Genomic DNA, 8,015 nt, shown 5'->3' on the forward strand with positions numbered 1-8,015 from the left:
ATACATTGAAGTGGCAGATTTTAATATACTACAGATTGGAACACACCAAGTAGGCAAAATACAAATTAGAAGATAGAATTATGTAAATAATATAATGAATATAATTAATAGCTTTTGGATTTGGTTTTAAACAAATAGATAATCCCCTTTTTCTCAAGTATTGAAGAAACAGTTGCTAAAATGAATTATCTGCTTAGCAAAAATAAAACCTTCCATTAAAAAAGTAGAAATTATGTTGGTTACATTCTCTAACCACAATATAAAGAAATCTAGGAAATAAAAATTAAAATTGGCTATTTACAAATAAGTAAAGTCGGAACGACAAAACAAAACAAATGGGACATAATCAAGAATGACAAGTATTTCTGGACTGGTTTTTTAAAAAAAAATTCACAGGATGTGGCCAAAACTCTTCTCAGAGATAAATACATAACAGCTTTAATCTTTTTTTTTTTTTTACAACTAGAAAATGAATTAAGCACTCAACTTGAGCATTTAGAAAAAATAACAAAAATAATCAGAAAAAAATTAAGATAAAGGCAGAAATTAATTAATTAGAAAAGAAGAAAATGCCAGAATTAATAAATTTAATAGCTTGGGGTTTTTGGAGGGCGGGGGAGGTAAATGGTAAACTAAGTAAAGCATGTATCTCTCTAACAACTACGATCAAGAAAAAAGACTTAAATGATCATAACTAGAAATAAGAAAGAAGGCATTAAGCTTAGATAGAGAGAAGAGAAAAAAATAGGAAAAAACTGCCTTATTATTTATGTGCTAACCCGTTTAAAAACCTTGATGTATTTGATGATTTGTGGACAAAACCTAATTTTCCACAATTGATACAAGAGTTGACACAAGTATTGATTAGACCAATAACTATGAAAGAAACTGAGAACATTATCAAAGAATTACTCTTAAACAGGCTCTAGCTTATTTAAAATTTCAAGAACTAGATAATTCCCATAATCTATAATTTCAGAACGTAAGATAATGTTAATGAATTTGTATTATGACAATAAAGTACCCAAATACCAAAACATGACAAATGTAGCACGAAAGAGAAAAATTATTGCTTAAATGACCAAATCAGATTAACCACAGAAATATAAAACCGTTTCAATGTTAGGAAATCTATTAACATTATGTATTGCATCGTTAAAGCAAAAATGAAAAGCCGTCTGTTTGTATCAATAGATAATTTTTCCATAAAAGTCATTTAAATGAAATACATCAATGGCCAACTTATTTAATGGTAAAACAAACAAACAAACAAACAAACAAACAAAACAAGCATTCTTGTAGAAATTGCCAACAAGACCCAGAAGTTCTAGATAATGCACTAAGACAACTAACAGAAATAAGAAAAAGAAAGAAAAAAAGAAAGAGAATAAAATAATGCATAAGAATACAGAATACAAATGGAAGGCTTAGTCAATAAATGATGTCGACATTATCAATGAACAATTTGGAGGTTAAAAACCAACTTAGATCCTCATCTCACACCAAATAGCAAAAAAATTCCAAACTTATGAATGAATTAATTTCAAAAAATTAAACCATAGAAAAACTAGATGAAAATTTAGTAGACAGTTTATAAAAGCCAGTGGAGGGGAAAGCTCTTTGTCAACTTAGAATGACTGAAAAGCAGAAGAATAAAAAAATAAACGCAACAGGTTTGACTGCACAAAATTAGAAAAAAAATTGTTAAAAAACTTTAACATCAAATAATGTATTAGAAGAAAGAAAATGCAATAAATATATTAGATAAATGATGTCTTTCTCTATGAAGAGTATAAAAATATACAATATCAAGACCCACGATAAGTAAACAGGCAAAAGGCACAAATAGTTCCCAGAAGAGAATTCACAAAGAGATAAAATTTTTGCTTATCAAATTTAGCAAAGAAGCTGGCAAGAGTTTTATGAGACAGTCACTGATATGCTGTGAGCATACAACTTAATAGACAAGTTTTGAGATTTGATAACTTTTATAACAAACCATAGGAATCATATTAGTCTTTCATCTAGTAATTCTGAAACTTTACCTTAAGTAAAGTATGCAAAAGGAGGAAAAATTATAGACAAAAATATATTCACTTTAACATTATTTTCTGATAACGAAAAATACACGGACACATTCAGATGCCAATAAAAGCTTAGTTTCGCTTCGGTAAATCTACTCAATGGAAAATTTTTCTGTCTGACTATGTTGTGTTTATGCTGACAATGTTAAGTAAAAACCCCACAAATGACAGAATTATACATTCAGAATAATTTCAACTGTGATAAAAAAAAAAAAAAAAAAACCACGCTTAGGGAAAAAAAACCTAGAAAAAATTTTCCGTAAGCCAAACGTCAGTTGCATTCTAATAGTTAGACTGTGGGTGATTTTAAAATATTTTATCTTTATCTCTCTCTTTTTTGGGGGGAGAGGTGTATTTTTTTAGAATTAATTATAATATGAAAACCATTAATTTTTTTCAAAAATTTTATTAAATGCAAGGAAAAACAAGAAAAATAAGAATAGCTTTTGACTTTCCCTTAAAAGAAGAAAATTTTGTGTGTGCCTGAGGTGGGGACAGGAGGGAGATTTACACAAAACTTAAAGAAACACGTTGTACTAATCAGTGCTCAGCTGATGAGGCATAAATCTTGCGAGGTCAAAGATGAACATTTCAACATGTAACGTCTGAGGGACTTGGGGACAAAGCACGAAGTGACAGAGAGCATTACAAGTGACAGATGAGAAAGCATGTACCACCTAAAAGATGAGAGAAAGGTATCAAGAACCTGATTCATGATAAAAAAAAAAAGTTTCATCTATCCACAGATCAGCTATTACATAGTAAAAATTGTGCGTAACATAAGGAATAAAGAATAATAGAAAAGAGATGCAAAATGACAGAAAAACAGTAAAGAGCGGGTAAAGGGAAGTGAGAATCTTTCATATAATTCAAAGTTTGAAGAACTAGTCATAGAAACAAATGCAGAAGTTAAAACAAATATTTTCGAAATTGGACCCTTAAATTATCTTGTCTATTTTAAAGAGACAAAAGAAAGAGAAAATTCACATTAGAAACTGAAAGTGAAAAAATGCACTGTCTCTACATAGAAAACGGAGGCTACCCCACGGGAGTTGACACAAATATAACAATTATAGTTGTAACACTCTCTAACAACTGTAATACTCTCTATGGAAAGGGACAGCCATTAAAACATATCAAAACTCAATCATCTTTCTTGGGTGAGAGACACAGAGAAAACAAAAAGGCATAGAAGTAATAAAATGACAGGATAACCTATGGTTTATCAGGCACTCACACTAGAGAAGAAAGGACTGTGACGAAGCGATCTTTTTTAGTAAAAGGAGTCAGGAGAGTAACACCGGCTCCACGAAGGTAAAGATACAATAAATAATTAAAACATAAAATGCTTGACTTTCGTCCCTATGAACACAGCAAAGAAGTACATAACAGAAACATGCCGGAAATGAAAAAGGAAGTAGAAATGGAAATATAATTGTAGCTAGAGACCTTAACGCTCCCCTCTTAGAATATCATCGATCGAGTAGAGAAATTTAGAGCTCTGAACGGCCCAATTACTAATAAGGTACAATTAGCAAGACCAGTAAGGACTAACCCGTAAAGCAAGTGGATGCACTCTCTTTGGGAGAAGACAAGGTCTTCAACCGAATTTATCCCATTCCTGGGCCCGGCCAAGCACTTTGAGGCCATGGCAATTCTACCTCTCTCAGACAACAACAAAAACAGCAATTTGCTGCAGCACCGTGATAGTAATACTATCTAACAGGCATTTCTTATGCATTTTTTTCAATAGTCTCTTCAATAGTCAGAGATAAAATCAGAAGTACACTACTGAAATATTGGAAAGGTAGTGAGCTTTCTGTCACCAGAGGTATGCAAGCAAAGGCAGGAGATCCATTTATCCAGAATGTTGTCAAGGAAATTTACACATATGGAGGGCCTTTTTTTTTTTTTTTTTTTTTAAACCCTGAAATGGAATCTTCCGTCCATAAATTAATGTTTAGTAACAAAGAAAGAAGACATCCTGTGAGTGGAAAAGGACTAGGCGCGGAGCCTGGGAGCCTCGGCTCTGCTCTGGCTCTCTCTGACTATGGGACCTCGGTCTGGAGTCTCCCATCCGCACAGCACCGCTCAGCCCCCTGAGCCTAGAACCCGCAGCCTCCCTGAGCTGGCTCTCTTCCTGCCAACTCAGCCCCACTCTGGGCTGTGATTCCTACAGCTGCCTGTGACCCCCGGTACCCCCATTTGCCCACGCCATCAAGGATCCAGCCTCTCGTTCGGGTTAGCACCAAGCCCACGGCTGCACAGTTGGGGCACCTACACCCGACTGTGTGGCTCAGACCAAGCCGATCTTCCTTACATCTGCAGACAGAACTTTCCAGAAAACACCAGCCATGAGAAGAAGGCAACCTGAGGAGATTTGCAGGCTAAGAAGGTGCCCCCCAATCTTGCACTGCCAGACCCCTCGTTCGCATGGAGCACCAGAGATGGGAGGCCCGGCCACGGCTGAGCAGAGCTGGTACAGCCTGAGGGGTGTAGACTGAGCAGACCAGTGTCATCTCATCCAGGTTGCTCGCCTGGAACGCCCTTCTCCTCCAGAGCTGCAGTGTTGAATGCCACAATTAGGACATCAATATTTACGTGCAGCTATCTGCCACTGACGCCATGAATAAATTCCTCAGACTACACCTGAGCTGGACTTCTGTCCGGGAAACACGATGAATGAAGACACAGGACAAAAGGAAACACGGCACCTGAAAAGCAGCTCCCTGACTCCAGAATGCTGCTAGAGCTGCACCCTGAGCTCGGTGGACTGGAACAGGGGCTGAGGGGCCGGAGGGGGCCAGCCAGCTCAGGGACTGTGCTAAGTCCTCTGTGGAGGGAGCTCAGGACATTCCTGGGACGTTGTGACAGTTATGCCCATTTGACAGATAAAGATAGCGAGGCTCAGAGAAACTAGTCTTCCTGAGGTCAAACAAGTAGTGAGAGGTCTCAGTGGAAGTCACATTCTGAGTCTCTCCGTCATCTTGTCCCCACCCTGGCCCCCACCAGTGTCACCAGCGAGAGCAGCCGACATGTCCAGGAGCTCCCCGCAGCCACTGCCTCACCCCTCTGTATGCTCTGCTCCACCTAACATCTCCTCCTTCCCCTCAGTACTCTCCCTTCCCCTCCTAAAAACCTCATCCTTCCCTTCGAATGTCCACTTCCCTGATTTGCCTGCATCATCTGATAAGATTTCCTTACTGTGCCTGACTGAGGACCATTGAAGTCATCTGTGTGCCAAAGCACTAAGGATCCCCCCGCCGTAGCGACTCCGGGACAAGGCCCGTGTCTCCTTGGCCCTTGCATGACCGTGCCTCACAGCAAACAGGAAGGTCTCACTAAGCGAAATGGGGAATAAAAGCCGATGACCTGGTCTGAGGCAGCTGCAGGGTGACAGGTGTTCCTTTTGGAGCTGGGACAAGGGGTCAGAACTGAGCTCTGGGCTGCATTCTGCACGCCCCTGCCCCTCAGCCCCACACCACCTTGGGCGGCATCGAGCCCAGCCCAGGCCACTCTGGCAGACATTTCCTGACCTCCCATTCTCCAGAAAGAATCTAGAACCCTCAGAGTTCCCCATGCTGCTGTATCTCCCCTCCCAGCCTCTCCAAAAGACCCTTGATTAGTGTGCGAAAATAATCCAGCTACAATATATAAAGCCCTCGAAGTTTCCCGGGTGCTCACTGGGGGCGAGCGCTTTCATCACTTACTGCTCTCGAGCCCCAGGAGGCAGAAACCACTATTGCTCGCATTCCCCAGAGAGGGGCACCGAGGCTGGGGGAGAAACAGCTGGCAAGTGGCCGGCCTGGGCTCCCAAGCACGTCCCTGGAGTGCCACCAGCACCGTGCTCAGGGGCTGCAGGGTGATTCCTGACACCGTGCAGTCTCGGGCTCTTGGTGCTTCCCCGTCAGATTCCGGGGGGGGGGGAGTAGGCCGCCGGACCGAGAAGGATGGTAGCACGCGAGCTGAGCTTCCCCGGCTGCCTACCTACAGCGAGGCTTCCCCACCCTGGCAAGATGCTGCAGCCCTGAGTCAGATCAGGAGGAAGTTGAGGGTTTGTGAAAAAATGTCACTGATGATCAGGGACAAACGAGCCCTCTGTCTGCTGCTGCTGTCACGAAGGCTGCCGGGGCTGCCGCTGCCCCTGCCACCTGGGACAGCCCCCTGAGTCAGGGCAGGTGTGGACCGTGTCCAGGCCGTGAAGACCCAGTTGGCCTCAGGACAGTCACCTGCAGTCCCCGAGAACAAGGTCAGTATGTGGCTCTGTGCCTGTTTTTCTAAGTGGCCCAGGGGCTGTTACCTGTCGGTGGTCCGTGCAGCTGAGCAAGCTATGAGATGTTATTTCTCCTCCCAGCTTGGTCACCAGACTGCTCTGGGGAGAGTCACTTCCCCCTCTGGGGCTGAGCTTCCTCATCAGTGAAATGAGGGGGTGGGACCCGGTATTCTTCAAGTGGCTCCAGCGTCAGCCTTGTCTGGCTGGGATGTCCTTCTCTCAGGTCTGAGAGGGGCTGTCGGTGTCCCTCCCTTCCACGTGGGACGAGATTGGGGCTTGGGGAGCATGTTTCCAGAAAGAGCATCTACACTTCGTGCCCTCTGAGGGGTCTGCACGCTCACCCAGCTTCCAAAAAAAAAAAAAAAGAAAGAAAGAAAGAAAAGAATCAAGACTCTCTGCATGAGCAGAGGCATGAAAACCTGGAAAAGGAAACGTCTTACACACCGGGCATTCTAAGTCAGGTGTCACGCAGGAACGGCCAGCGTCTAAAAAGACCATTGTGGCTTCCAGTGTTTCTGGAGTTTAGGTAAGAACTGCTGCCCACAGAAAGGAGAGTGGCACTGGACACGTTCATGTTTAGGACCCAGGGACCAGGAAGGCCTCAGGCCACAGCCTGGGGAGACGCCTCAGCCCCTGCAGGAGTGTCTCCAAGAAAGGTCAGCAGGAGCTGACCCCATGCTTGCCCCATGCTGTGCCAGGCCTCCACAGTGATTTGGGTCAACCATGGGCCACAGAGCTCCTGAGGGCCCCCGGAGGAAAGATTTCCCCAGAGCGTTTCACCTACAGAGCTGGGACCTGGGTGGCTCTCACCCATGGGCCCTGGGTGGCTCTCAGCAGAGAACCCTTACAGATTCCAGCCATTCAGGAAAGTCTGGGCTGAAACACAGCCTGGCAACCGTGCCCAGAAGTGACTAGGAGATCCCATTAGACATAGAGTCTCGGATTATGTTTACAGGCTGGCATGCTGTGACCTTCAGGTGTCTACAGGAAGAGAAACTCCCCGAGGTGAGCCTGGGTGATTCGTCTCAACATATGGGTCGTCTCTGCACAAATAACAGCTTGTGTGTGGCTGTGGGGAAGTCGGCTGGGACCTCCGCAGCACAGGCTGCCAGCGTCCAGTGAAGACGTAGATCCAAGGTCACTCCCTGCCCTGGGCCACAGAGCCCCAGGCTGGCCTGGGAGTGAAGACAGGGCTCTGGGCTGTCCTTCCCCAAGAGGGGCCCCCCCCAGGCCCCTGGCCCAGTGTAAACTGGGGTGAGGACCACTGTTACTCCCTTGACGGAGGTCATTAGCCAAGCTCTTCGGAAAGGGAGGAGGAAGGTGACTTGTATGCAGAACAGCCCACGCAGGACTCCATCTTTTGCGTTAGAAGGAGAAATAAGAACACATTTGTGTATGCGTCGATACAAAAACTCTGGAAGAGGCTGTCCTTGGTGGCGTCCTGCAGGGTGGGTAGGTGCTGGATTTGGGGACAGTGGTGGGCAGAGGCATTTTACTGTATGTGTTTATATAGGTATTCGAATCAAGGCATATTCAAAATTTAAATAAAAAGCAACAGCAATAAAATAGAGACATAGTCCTTTTTTTAAGCAGAAGCTAGCCAGAAGGGGAGGTGGGCGAGACTCCCTTTGAGGAGGGGCTGAGAGGGAATCACTCTG

At 43.7% G+C, this 8,015-nt stretch overlaps 1 protein-coding gene across 1 annotated transcript in view; it reads right to left on the reverse strand.

Moving 5' to 3' along the window:
• The window catches only part of GPR55 (G protein-coupled receptor 55), a 16,434-nt gene extending 9,991 nt beyond the window's left edge, over window positions 1-6,443 (reverse strand). Inside the window, exon 1 of the mRNA XM_011381036.2 lies at window positions 6,385-6,443. The gene's annotated coding sequence lies outside the window, so the exon portion shown is untranslated. The remainder of the gene's footprint in view (window positions 1-6,384) is intronic.
• Window positions 6,444-8,015: the final 1,572 nt, after the last annotated feature.

This window comes from Pteropus vampyrus, unplaced genomic scaffold (genome assembly GCF_000151845.1).
Source record: "Pteropus vampyrus isolate Shadow unplaced genomic scaffold, Pvam_2.0 Scaffold423, whole genome shotgun sequence".
NCBI lineage: Eukaryota > Metazoa > Chordata > Mammalia > Chiroptera > Pteropodidae > Pteropus > Pteropus vampyrus.